Here is a 13847-nt window from a genome sequence, read left to right on the forward strand (position 1 = left end):
GATGATCACCGAAATTTCCAGTTTCCAAAGGTGTAAGCGGGCTCATGCTAAGTGGCACCTCAAGCTGCTCTGTTCTGCCAAGTGGTATGGAACTTGCTTGAATGTGATGTGCTTACAAATGAAACTTTGCTAGTAGTTCGAACTTTTCGAGCTCACGAAGAAGTCTCTTGCCTTGCCATATGGCAAAGGTACCAAACTACTTGTTTGACTTCTCAATTACATGGACCCTCATATTACATTGATCCTTTTTCTTTTTCGCCTGTCATAGTTCTAGCAACCATGCCATTTATAGCTGGTTATCCTCAAGCAGAACCCCTCCCACCCCGGTAACAAAAAAAATAAAAAATAAAAAATAAAAAATAAAAAATAACAAATGGCAGCAGTAGTTTATTATTTTGTTCTGGTGGTTGGTGTTCCCTTTAATCTTCTATTGAAGATGTATTGATCTTCCTTGCAGCAGGAACTTCTCCAGTTGAACCTCTGAACCCCAAAGCCCTATCAGCCCAACCATAAAAATAATGGGTCAAGCCTGCGAGGCAGACTGGATCCAACTTAGGTGCTGTTTGTTAAACTGAAAAAAATAAGTGCTGAATAGCATTAAGCGCTGAAACTTATAAGCACTAAATTTAAGTGCTGAAAAAGTTGTTTGTTTAGATGCTGAATCATGTTTGTTACACATAGCTGAAGCTAATAAATTGTCTTTGTTACCCTTACAATCATATTATACATTATTTGCATGTTTCAAATGCCTATTTCTTATCAAACACAATAAAATATATTATTTCTTATAAAATTAAAATACAATTAATTTTTAAATAATAAATAACACTCAAATCTTCAATTTATAAATAATAATTTCTATTTATAAAAGCCCACAAATTTCAAATTAAAAATAATAATGTCATACAAGTCACCAAAATTTGAAATCAACATTAAAAGAACTTAATTTTGAATGAATAATTTTTGATGGAAATAAATGATGTGTAATTATAAAATCACCCTATGAATTAATAAGGGCAACCCACACCATAGCCAATTTTTTTTGTTTTATATGGGTTAAAGTTTTTGAAATGAGCAAATTTTTAGTGAGGATAGTCTATATGGTCTAGAGATCATCCTCACCCAAAATCAGTTCATTTTGAAACTTCTAACTCATCAAAAATGATTTAAAAAAAAAAAAAAAAGACGATTTACGGTTCTTGAACTTGTTTTGATAGGGTTAGAAGTTTCAGGATGTGCTGATTTTTGGTGAGGATGATCTCCTCATTGTAGAGATCATCCTCGTCAAAAATCAACTTATTCCAAAACTTTTAACCCATATAAGACAAAATAATTTAGCCATGGTGTGGGTTTATTAATTTGTGGGGTGCTTATATACTTATCCATGGGATATAAGAGGTAATATCCTTTTAAGAATAAGGACATATTTGTCCATACTAAAAAAAACGAAGGGCATACTTGTCCGTGTCGAAAAAAGTGAAGTGCTTACCGCTTCAGTACTTTTTTTCAGCATCAAAATAGTGCTGAATTTTTTTCACTTATTTTCAGCAATTAGCGCTGAAAATATAAAGTAAACAAACGCGTTATTTTGACAAAAAGTGCTGAATTTAATTTTTTTCAGTAATAAGCACTGAAAAATAGCGCAAACAAACACTGCCTTAGTTCATAAAAAATAACTGAAAAACATGAAGTTAGATTGTTAACCCGGATCTCATACTCACTTGTTCTAGACTATATAATCATTTCCTTAGTTTTGGTGATCAACGGAAATATGTACAGCTGTTTAATATGGTAAGTTTATCGGATGTGTGTCAGCGTGTGCATGTGAAACAGGTTTCATAAAACAATTTACTTTGTTTTATTTTTCTTTTTAGAAAAAATGGAAAGAACACAATTGGTTGGACAGTTTAAAAATCATCTGATACAAGTTTATAATGTATCAGATGGGAGGTTTGAATGTTAGTCATTTTAGATCTTGAAGTATGACAGTACATGCAATAATCTAATGTTCCCTTCTGACTTTGGTTTTGCATGAGAGACCCTATAATGTAAAGGATCAAAATCCCCTTAATCCATATGATTTATTTTTCCAAAGTTCATTGTCTTCATCCTCTTAATATAACTATTCTTCATCCTAATTAAGCCTCATCAAGCTCGGTTGGTTTGACACATTGCAAAACAACTTTGAGATCGTGGGTTCAAGGCCAGCTTACCTATAAAAAAGAAAAAAAAAAAAAAAACACAGCCTTTTTAGCAACCTATCTTCTTTAACCCAGCCTTCAACCTTTTGGTAAAGATCCTTGGCTTTTTTTTGCCAACAGTGTATATAGTCTTCAACCTTCCTTATTCTTGATAGTTGAGGGAGGTAGAACCTGTAGGTTGAATGCGAGGATTTTTATTTTTGAATATGAAGATGATGGGATTTTTTGGGAAAAATAAACTGTTCTTGTCAAAAGCTTGAAGAGGAGGGCATTTCAATCGTTTTAAATACATCTCTTGTGAAAAACTAAAGTCAAGGGCTATGTCATCAGTTTTAGAACACATGGAGTGTATCTAATTTTCACACAGACTTGGAGAGGCTCTTCAAAATTATCCAATCTTTTTTAAGTAAATGGTTTGGTTATACAACCTTTAAATAGAGAGATTTACCTGCAGACAAGTCCAAGGGAACCTTTACTACTTTACATAGTGTCGTCCGACCTTGCTATGGGCGCACTACTTGCTCAGGAGCATGACGGAGTCGAAAGATCTGTATACTACCTGAGTAGAGCCCTAAGGGAACCTGAATATTGTTACCGAAGAATTGATCGAATCTTCTTACTTTCATGTATGCGATATAAAAGTTACACACCACCAGTTGGGAGGACGTGTCTGTCATATAATGAAAACTGACCTGATAAGGTATTTACTGTCTAAGCCACTACTAACGGGAAGAACAGCTAAATGGCTCTTGCAACTGTCCGAATGTGATATCAACGTAATCCATCCAAAATGAGTCTAGGGTCAAGCGGTGGTGGAAGTGTTAGCTGCCTTCCTAGGAAACGATGAGGTAATGGTAAGAGAAGCAGTACCTGAGAAACTCCCTGGGGAAGTCAACACGACTTGTATTGCACCAAGATGGACTATGCACTTAGATCGACCCTCAACATCCAAAGGCGGGGGGGGGGGGGGAGGGGACGACAATGTCTTTCAAATTAGACTTTCCATGCACCAACAACGTTGCGGAATATGAAGCATTCTTGCTAGGACTACAGGTGGCACACAAAATGGGGTCATGCACATAGACATAAAAGGGACTCCAGTTTGTGAGTAAACCAGATGACAATCATTTTTTCTCTCAAGGAAGTAATACTCACACCTTATCAGATTGAAGCTCAGCGTTTTCTTCGCTACTATGCAGATAATGCATTCATATACATGGGACAGGGTGCTAATAGATACGCGGATGCCCTGGCTACACTAGCATCAAAACTTGTATTTGAAGGTGACGAGGAGGGAATACATGACCTGCATCGAGTCGTTCCCAATACCTGGCTAACAAACAGAGAATGTCTACACCACACAGAGGAGGTGAAGGAAACAAACTGGCGCCAAGTCATAATTGATGGCTTGACTACCACTGAGGGGGACTTGAAGTTACCGCTGAAAGAACTTCAAGCATACATGTGAGAATTATATCGAAAACAATTGGATGGCACGTTAGCACGATGTGTAGGGGAGAAAAAAGCATGGGATATGCTAGTTGCCAAGCAAAGCGATTTCTGTGGCAAGAGGCTAGAAATACCCTTACACCACCACATACAAAGGCAGGGATACTTTTGGCCTGAAATGATACGTCAATGCCAATCAGTGGAAGATAAGAATTTCAAATGCCACGTAATTCCCAACAAAGCTTACGCTTTGGAAGAGGGAGGCTGTTGGGCAACATATATTAATGCACTAAGGGAAAATGAGGCTAGCGATTGAAGTTCAAAAAAGGACAAATTGGATGTAACGTGTTTCTTACTTCATGAGGGGATCTTGTTCAAAAGGTCTTAGAATGGAGCCCTTCTGTGATGCCTAGGAAAGGGAGAAGCAGAAAAGGTCCTGATAGAAATACATTCGAGAGAAGTAGGTGAGCACTAAGGAAAAGAAAACTATATAGACAGCTGCTAAGAATCGGCTACTTCTGGCCAACAATGGAAAGGGATTTGAGCACGAACGTTAAAAGGTGCATCCAATGTCAGATGCTGGGTAATCTAATCCACATACACCATACTACACTCAAAAGCATTATCTCACCGTGGCCATTCCACTCCTGGGGGATTGACCTGATGGGGCCCATCTCACTGAAATCGATGCAAGGGCACATGTGGATTATTACAACGACAGAGCTGTTCACTAAGTGGGTAGAAGCCGTTCCCTTGCGAACAACCAAGGGGTCTGTTGTGGCAACCTTTATTAAAGAAAGCATCGTTTGTCACTTCAAGATACCTAACCGAATAATCTCCGATAATGGTACCCCTTTCGTCAATCAAGACGTGTGACGCATGCTAGCGACATATGAGATTGTGCATATTTGCTCAACCCCTACTATCCACAAGGGGATGGCCAAGCAGAAGCAATTAACAGTGAATTGCTCAGAATCCTAAATAGAATGGTACATGACAGACATGAGAAGTGGCACGAGCGATTACCTATGGCCCTTTGGGTGTATCAAACGGCTCCTAGGAGTTATACGGGATTCTTCGCTTACATACTAGTGTACGACGCCGGAGTCGTGTTACCATCAGAAATCAAAGTTAATGTCTCAAGGGTTGCATTCACCGATAACATGGAAGAAGGATTTAATGAAACAAGAATGTCAAAACCGGAAGCCTTAGAAGAGTAGAAAAGAACGGCTGAGAGAAACGCGAGGGTGTACAGGGAGCGTATCGCGCGAGAGTATGACAAATCGATTCAAAGACGAGAATTCATAGCGGACGATTTGGTACTACGGGGTGCCCCACATGTGCAAAAACACATCTTGGCACCAAAATTCAAACCTAGCTGGGAAGGGCTGTACATTGTCCACAAAGCAGAAAATTCCAGGTATTATTTCCTCAGTAACTCCGAAGGTGTCACACTACACGATCCTATCAATGGGAAATGGCTGAAACCTTATTTTCCTTAAAATCACACTTAGCAAAGGGACGTCTGTTTTGGTGGAGTTTAGTGTTCCCGAAACTCATATTTTGTTCTTTCTTTTTTCTTCAAGAAATGCATGTTTGATCATTTCAATGTAATACAAACGCGACAAACAAATTTGTAATTTTTACTTGGAATGAATGAAACACAAGTTGGCCTCATGCAGTCTCTTTCATCTTTCTAAAAAAATGAGGGGGGAGAATAGGATCAAAGAAGTATAAAAAATTGGTATTACAATCCACCATAAGCAATGATAATACGTCATCAGAAGTCACATGAAAACACACAATAAGCATCATGTAATATATTTCATTCAACATTTTAACGCAAAAAAAGTCATTAAGTACATAACAAAATGACACGATGCATTGCAACATAATATTCTCATGACTAACATAACAAAAGAAAATGTCAAAGCTATCAGACAAGCTCAAAAAGGACCAGCTAGCAAGAAGCCATCCCCAGACTGAAACTCCTCTTGATGCCTTTCTACAGCATGTAGATTTGAAAGAAGATGATCTATCTCAATGCGCAAAGAAGCAATGTGTAGGCTCCAACCAAGACTCTAAGTCGCGCCTCGTGTTTGGCTGCCTCAAGCAAATGGGTGTGACGTTTGATGTCCTTAGCCTTCAACAACAAAGGGGCTAAAGTAGAGCGATCCCGATAAGTCTTAGCTACCTTGTTAAAAATTGCACGTAACCAAGACACATTGAACTCAACGTTCTCTACAGTGCAGATCTTTCTATCCCAAAGGTCTAGCAATATGGATGTTAAATCGGCCACGTGCGTCGAATGCAACACCTTTACCACTTGCAAAACCTTAGAAACTAACATATGAACCATGCCAGGGCAAGCGTCAATAACAGTCTCTATACAACTCTATGCCATGAGGGGTACCCTCACCCCATGAATCAACACCCCATAATTATGAATCGTCGAGCTGAGATGATTCTCAAATGATTGATCCCCTCGTGTATGGAGGAAAGGACTCGTGTAAAGATTCAATTGATCCATTGATACTTTGTTTAAAGCGATGACGAGAATAGCTGCCAGCGGCTCCATGCCAACATGAGTCATCGACACCTCAGGAGGAGCTAATGCAGAAGTGGCCTCGGTAAAAGGAGTTACTGAATCCTTGACACTCACAAGGTCCACGCCGAAACCCCTTGGATAAGTGTTGTCTAAATTTACGCACGCAAGTATACGTATCGAAACAAATAATAAAGTGATAAGAAAGTATCGTTCCCACGGAGACTAAATACCAATCTATTGCTAATTACCAATTTATCTCACTCTAATTTTATCCAAACAAAAGTAAAAATAGGAGTTAAAAATAAACAAGAAAACTAACGGAGAGAATAAATTTGCAGATTTAAAATCAATGAGTAATAAAATCTAGGTTTATAATATCCCCCAAACAATCCACTTGATTAAATTATCTTTCCTTCTATGATAAATTAATTCACTATAATTGTCATCCAAGAGCACTAAATTCTCTACAAGCCTCTGTCGATGGTCATGTAAAAATACCCTTCTAAACTAACTCCTTATATGTCTATGAGAATTAAATCAAGAAGAATTCATTAAGAATAAGCTATTATAAGGGATGCACACGCAACGTGAGTATATGTCTATCTCAAATTAGCGTATGTTATTCTATCTAGGTCATGAACACAAAATAACTTTGTCGATATTATTAAGGTTCACCGATTCAATTCAATTAATGGCCAGTTAATTAAATCGCATTAAACATATAATAGAATAAACAATCACATGTGGAATCATAGAATAAATAAATAAAACTAATCAAATATCATGAATGGGTTTCATTATAACCCTAGAATAGAAATTAGTTCATCATTGAAAATAAAATAAAATCACAAAAGTATTCAGCCATTCTTAGAGATTATAAATATTAAGAGAAGTGATAAAGTTCAGAAAGATAAAACTCAAAAGTCGAATCTCTAGCTCTCGTCCTCCTTCTTGATCTTGTGCTTCCAAGAAAAATTCCAAAACTTCTTCCCCCCAAATAAGGGTTAAACTTTTCTATTTATAGGTATGGAGTCATTAGGGTTTAAGAGTCTTAAAATTCGTCTCTAATTCGGTCCAAAAAATTATCGTGCAAAGCTAGAAATGTAAGCAGGCCATGGCTTCCTAATATATCATGCCACAGCTTGCATTTTCATATTTCTGTTGTGCAATTCTTGAATTTCCGTCGCGGTCTCATTTTCTATCAAGCTGCGGCTTGAAGACTTTTTAGCTTGTATGCTTAGCTTCCTTCTTCCGAGAGTGAATCAATTTGGATCCAGAATTTCTCCTAACGTATGCAAACATCCCAATGTTCCATATTGTTCTTAATTTGTAAAATAAGGATAAAAATCAAATAAAAACACATAATTACATAAAAGTATAAAATAAACTAAATTTAATTAAAAGCAACTAAAAGACTCTAAAATTAACAAAATATTATATTTAAAAATGGTTAATTCGTAGGTATAAAACCTACTCATCAATAAGAGTTGTCGAAACCCCATAGAAAAAGTAATCAGATTGATAAATTCTACATCAATGATAACATGGTAGGAGGTAAAGAGAAAATTAGGGAAGGGGTGGTGAGTTTTTGCAAGGATATGTACAAGGAAAGGGAAGCCTTGAGACCGAGGCCGGATAATCTAGATTTCAACTCATTAAATCAGGAGGACATGAAGTGGTTGGAAAGACAAATAAGGGAGGAAGAGGCTAGAGCAGTTATTTTATCGATGAGTGGGGATAAGGCACCGGGACCTGATAGATTTAATATGGAATTCTTACATTGTTGGGATATCGTTTCGAAAGATTTCATGGAGGTCATCGGGGAATTGTAAAATAAGAAGTACTTGGATTATAGCCTTAATAGCAATTTTGTGGCCTTGATCCCCAAGAATGCTGGGGTGGTTAAACTAGAAGATTTTAGACCTATTAATTTGGTGAGCTCAGTGTACAAGATCGTAACAAAAGTGTTAGTGTCTCGATTGAAAACAATCCTTCATAAACTTATCGGTGATGAACAAGGGGCTTTTATAAAGGGAAGACAAATCCTAGATGGTGTTTTGATGGCCAATGAGTGTCTAGATTCCAGGATTAAGAATAAAAAAAAAGGGGATGATAGGGAAAATTGATTTACAAAAAGCTTATAATCACGTGAGTTAGGACTTTTTAGAGTATATGATGGGAAGAGTGGACTTCGGGACAAGGTGAATTAGTTGGATAATGAAATGTATTACTACGATATCTTACTCAATTCTCGTTAATGGGAGTCCGGCTGGCTTCTTTAGAGGTTCGAGAGGATTGAGGCAAGCTGATCCTTTATCCCTATTTTTGTTTCTTATTGTAGTAGAGACCTTGGAGAGATTGTTTAGAAGAGCGATTGAGATAGGCAAGTTATCGGGGTTTAGGGTGAATGACAGACTTTTGATTCCTCACCTTCAATTCACGGACGATACACTAGTTTTCTTGGACATTCGAGGGATCAGGTGAGGGTGCTCCGAGTTTTATTATGCTGCTTTGAGGTTATGTCAGGTTTATATATTAATTTGTAGAAGAGTAAGCTCTTCGGGGTAGGTGAGGTTAATGACATTCATTTGATGGCCGCAACTTTGGGTTGTGGGTATGATACCTTACCTACGACCTATTTGGATTTACCGTTGGGAGCACCCTACAAGAGTATTAGAATTTGGGATTGTATGATTGAAAGATTGGAGAAAAGATTGAGCACTTGGAAAGCTAATTATTTATCAAAAAGAAGGAAAATAACTTTGATTAAAAGCACCTTATCGAGTATCCCGGTGTATTTTCTTTCCCTGTTCATGCTTCTGAGGTCCGTTGAAAGTAGATTGGAAAGGCTCAGGAGGAACTTTTTGTGGAATGATAAGAATGACAGGAAGAAGTACCATTTGATTAAATGGAAGGTGATTTGCATGCCCAAGAAGAATGGGGGTCTGGGCATTAGGGGACTTAGATTAACTAATAGAACACTCCTAGGAAAGTGGATTTGGAGGTTTGGCGAGGAGAAGGGTAGTTTGTGGAGGAAGGTTATTGTGGTTAAGTATGGAGAGAGGAGGCTAGGACGGTATAGTGGTGAGTCTAAAGAGTTGCATGGGTGTAGTGTGTGGAAAGGGATTCTAAAAGTTAGTAAGGAATTCGAGAAAGGGATTAGGTTTAAAGCGAGGTTGGGGGACATGATCATATTCTGGGAAGATAGTTGGTGTGACACTTCGTCTCTGGCGACTCAATTTCCATATTTGTATGCTTGTTCTATTAAGAAAAATCATTCAATTCAGTAGTGTTTGATTTGCAGCGAGCGTAGTCCTTTGTGGGATTTGGGATTTAGGAGAAACTTTAATGATTGGGAGCTAACTGAGGTAACATCTTTCCTTGATTTCCTGCATACGTTTCCCCTCAATGAAAGTGATTAGGATAGGTGGGAATGGATAAATATTAAGGATTTGAGATTCTCTGTCAGGTCGTTCCATAAGTAGCTCACTCCTTCTGCAGAGCGAGTCATTTCGGGATCCATCATTTGGTCCAAGTTAGTCCCCTCTAAAATCTCCTTCTATGTTTGGTTGGCTTCCCTTGATAGGATTCTTACGATGGATAATTTGATTGTAAGGGGTTGGATTACCCCTAATTGTTGCCCCCTTTGTTTGAGAGAAGGGAAATTTGTTGATCATTTTTTAATTCATTGTTCCTTTTCCTTTAACATTTAGTCAACTTTCCTTGGAATGTTCCGTATTAATTGGGTCTTTCCTTGTAAGTTCTCCTCGTTGTTAGAAGAATGGGCCAGTAATACTTTTCATATCAGAAAACGGTTCCTGTAGGCTATGCTACCATCAACTATTGCTTGGGAGATTTGGAACAAGAGAAATAACAGGAGGTTCAATAGTAAGACTAGAAGCTCTCACACAGGGTTCTTTAAAATCTTGGGATATTTATACCTATGGTTTAAGCAGAACATAGATTTCGCGGGAATTTCTTTTGATGACTTTGTATTTAGATGGAACTCTCTTTATAACCACTAATGTTGTTTGTTCCTTTTATTTGTTGTTCTTTGTGAGGCCTCCTCGGACTCCTTGTATGTGATTTTGTTGCTCTTCTCAATATATTATACTTATAAAAAAAAAAAAGAGTTGCCAAAGCCCCATCTGCACCCATTAAATGTCTAACATCGCCGATGATGCCACCAAGTACCGAGCCCCCAACTTCCTCTAATTCATTCCCCCATTCATCATCCATTGCATGTAACACATCAGTTGTTTGGGCTGCATCTAAATGGTGCACAACACCCTCCAAGTCATCGTTCAGGAAGTCGAGAACGTCACCCTCATCGTCAACATCCGATAAGACAATGTGATTAGAGCTTCGTGTCCCCTACACAAGTGCATACAAGAAGGAAGAAATAATAAAAAAGGACTAGAGATAAAGGAAAACGAAAGTGTGAAACTTACTTGAATATCTTAACAATTCGACAGGAAGAAGTATCACGAGATGATCAATGGCCTTACCCAATGCACTACCGCCGGAACTCTTTCCAATAACCTTCAATTTATTTAACAAAAAAACAACCTCCGAAGTATTAAGATACCTTCTATTGCCATAAATCATCGGGGATGGCTTTGGCGAAGAACTGTTAGGAAATGATAGCAATTTCAAAGTGGATAGAGAGGTTTCAAACTCAAAGGGGCAAACATCATCTCCCATCTTTTTTTCCATATTTAACTAAACATTGAATACGTGTCACATCTTTTGAAACTTTGAGGTGAGGGCGATTAGCCAATTTGTCTAATGTACAAACGACGAAGTGTTTGGAGGGAGCCGATAGAAATCTCTTAAAAATCTTAATGGTATCGTACCGAATTTCTTGAACCTCGACGCTAATATAGCAAGTATGATCGTCGGTTAGGAACTATAATGATTGTTTGTTGGAAAGTACGAGGTGAGATTGATGCTCTAGTGTGTATCGTGCCATTACCTCGGCGGGTTGAAGGCATTCCAAATTGAGGCTCGGCATCCCTTGGTCAAAGGAATGTTGACACGCATACCTACTTAGGAGATAGTGGTGAATTGACCGACGACTACCTTTGATAACAAAAAATCATGCAATTTCAATTCTATAATAGATGCTTTCTCTTATTCCTTTCTTGATGGCAATAGAGCTAAATAGTAAACCCTCTTTGGAGGTAATCTTCTCTTGATAAGTCTATAACATGTACACTTTGCACACACTCACTTATAAAATGATTACAAGTAAGGGTGTGGGTCCCTATGAACTTATACCCAGTCTTTAGAGTTAATAAAAATGATCCTCTAAGGATACAAAATTTCATGCATGTGGTCTTAGTCCCAATATGATATTGTTCAAGTCATAAACATCATCTATGGACCAAACTAATAAATAAGAACTCATAAATGAGTATAAATGTAAGAATTAAAGCATTGGGATGAAAAATGATGAAATCCAAGTGGATTTTCATCAAAATCCCAAGCTCACAAAAAAATCCAGCAAGCACCTACTTCTAGTAGGGCTTGCTCATCATCTTAATTTGTCCATTTTCTAAAATTAGACTATAGCTTATCTTTCCTAATTTTCTCTATAACTCCTATCTTCAAAACCTCAAAAAAGGATTTCAAATTCTTCATTCATAGTCATATTGGTAACCATCTTTAGATGGGAGGGATAAGGTGGCTGGCACCTTGCTTGTCCCTCAATTGATCTCTTTCACTTAGAATCTCTAGGTAGACCTAATCTACTATCCTTTTGGATATGAGAATCACTACAAGCCAAGGAGAATAAATTTCAAAACATTCTATGTGGTGCCCATTCACACCTAATTAAATAGTGGAGATTTCAAAATCCAAGTAGATGAGCTCAAACCTTCCCAAAGGTGTTTCGAAGTCCACGTGTCTACAATAGAACCAGGCCCCAAGTAAAATTATTATTTTTGAAGGTTATATAATAGTAAGAAAATAGAGAACCCATGCAACTGACTATGGGTGCAACTTGGTTCGGTTTGGTTTGGACTGGGGTCAAATTGGAACCGAACCGACATAGGTTGGTTCTACTAAATAATATCCAGAACCGAATCAAAACACCTATAGAACCAAACCGACCTAATTCTTTAGGTTGCCAATATCCTATAAATGTGCTTGGAAACAACATATTTTTAATGAAAAATAAATAGATAAATATAATAGTCATGAAATTTGTGTCCTAATTAAATTAATAGATAGTCATTAATCTATCCATAGAGAAATATCATTAATTTATCCATAAAAAAGTCAATAATCTGTCTTAACTCTTAAAATAATACATAAAAAATTAAAATAATTCATGTATATATTTATATATTATACAAGGGTTTGGTTCTATACAAGTCTTGAATTGAGAATCGAACTAAATTGATCGATTCTCCATTTTCTTAATCTAGAACCAAACCGCAACTTGTTCTAAACCAAACCAAACCAATCCAAATCTATCGGTTTGGTTTGGTTCGGTTCTCAGTTTGAAACGGACGATGTTGCACCCCTACAAGCTACAACTAACTTGAAAATGTTGAATGGAGCTTTGAAAACTATTGCTCTGATAGGTCGAAAAGGAGCTGGTATTGCTTTTTGAAGATGAATTGAGAAGACTTTTGTTGTGGGCTCCACTCTTGAAGACGTAAAGTGTGCATTATGAAAAATGTGGAGGGTGAGGTCCCAATCTCCATTTCAAATACAACTTCTTCGTTAATTTTTAAATATTTCTCTTTTTAGAGTTGGAAGCATGAAGTTGAATGTAGTTGCTTGAGATAGGAGCTTCTATCTTTGAACTAGAAGCAGAAGCTCGAGTCTAGCTAGCCTTTCGAGTCTTGCTCAAGTTAACAACTTTGAGTTGAGTTTTTTTCTTTCTGAGCTAGAAATAGGAACCTTTAGTTGAGCTTCAAGGACTTCTTCATTGAGTTGGTTGCTTTAGCTCTTCAACTTTGGAGGAAGAAATAGATAAGTTCAAGGTATGTGATTTGGAGAGTTCGAAGTCCATCGTCCTTGCTGAGGGGTGAGACTTCAAAATCCAATTGAATGAAATTGACTCTATTGAGTTTCGAGTTGATTCAACGAGTTTTAAAACTATGCTAAAAATCAACTCTATCTCATTTTGTTATTTTCCTAGGTGCAATTGAATGGTGGAGAATTCATTTATCATCATCATTTTCTCATTGAAATAGTAATCCCTGTAATCAAAACAAGTGCTTTTTTGTTTTTTTAATTTCTTATCATTTTTATAAGGAAAATGCTGAAATGACATAGGGTATTTACTGCGATTCTCACAAGTTTGATATGGGATGTGCACATAGCCATAGATGTGTTCCCTCATGATACGAGTAAAAACCATCTATGATTATGTATACATGTCCACGTCAAAATTGTGAGAATCACAATGAATTCTGTGTCACCCCAGCACGACTCTTTTTATAATTGGTGCTCGAAGAGGAATTTGAAATACTATTTTTCCCCTTAAAAAGAGACATAGTCACATGCTAAATAAATAAACAAACTCAAAGGAGATGACATTTATGAAAATAAATTTATGTTTAATGAGGAGATGATAACACTTATACCCGTTTTTAGACATATGATACGTAAGAATTATTCACTTAAATAATTTT

Source organism: Akebia trifoliata, chromosome 5 (genome assembly GCF_017979445.1).
Source record: "Akebia trifoliata isolate Shusen 1 chromosome 5, ASM1797944v1, whole genome shotgun sequence".
Classification (NCBI taxonomy): domain Eukaryota; kingdom Viridiplantae; phylum Streptophyta; class Magnoliopsida; order Ranunculales; family Lardizabalaceae; genus Akebia; species Akebia trifoliata.